Raw genomic sequence first — 1,009 nt, 5'->3', positions numbered from 1 at the left:
TGTAATTTCCTGGATTTGTATCATCCTTTCCTGGTTCATGTATGGGCACAACCACAACCTCTTTTTTAAAGTGATTTAATAAATCATCCGTATCTTCTATCTGTTTCAGTAAAGCCCTATTCTCTACTCTTCCTCTTCACCCTTCTTCACTAATATTGCCTGAACTGTGGATTTTAACAAACGTTTTTGCCAACACATTTGCCTTCTCCTCATTTTTTACTGCTCTTGCCTCTCCATTCCTCAAGATTGGACATCCATACTCCTCTTTTATTCCATCCATCTGACTGTAGCTTTATTTATATGGTTTTATGTTAACGTTTATATAGCGCTTTAAAAAGTACTGTATATATACAGGTAGATTTAAACAAATAAACAAATAAACAAAATAAAATAATTTCATTAAAAATGTTTTTAAAGAAAGTTGAGTCAACCCCTTAAAATAGTGCCAAAGGCTTCAGCAAATCAGTATGTTTTCAGATAAGTTTTAAACTCAGAAAGAAAAAAGACCTGCCTAACGTGCAAGGACAGATTATTCCACAACAACGGATGCATCACTAACCCCACAATAAAGTGTGTTACAATATTCCAGCCTAGATGTAACAAAGGCATGTATTGCTGTCTCATAACACTCCTTTGATAAGATGGGCTTTATTTTGGCTAATTGCCTCAAATATAAAAGCTTAATCTTAAGACCTTATCGCCCGATTTGCCACCTCTGAGACTGCATTACAAGTAGAAGACTTTAATCGGCAACCTCAACATTTATATCAATCTTTTGTATTTCCTGGTCACTGACTAATCTAAATGTTTACCAATCAGCAGTACTGCAACACCACTTCTAAACACCCCCTTTGTCATGTTTCTCTACATTCAGCTCTATCTCAGTCATAGGATAGCGGTCTTTACCTACGGTCGGTACCTGCCATGAACAAATACCTGTCAATGAGTCTGACACTATTGTGAGGTCAGTTGCTGTTTCTGAACTTGTTCTAACATTCACTCTTGGACA

Source organism: Haplochromis burtoni, unplaced genomic scaffold, assembly GCF_018398535.1.
Source record: "Haplochromis burtoni strain Fernald_Lab_line unplaced genomic scaffold, NCSU_Asbu1 Contig_1325, whole genome shotgun sequence".
NCBI lineage: Eukaryota > Metazoa > Chordata > Actinopteri > Cichliformes > Cichlidae > Haplochromis > Haplochromis burtoni.
Note: the sequence above shows the minus strand (reverse complement) of the source record.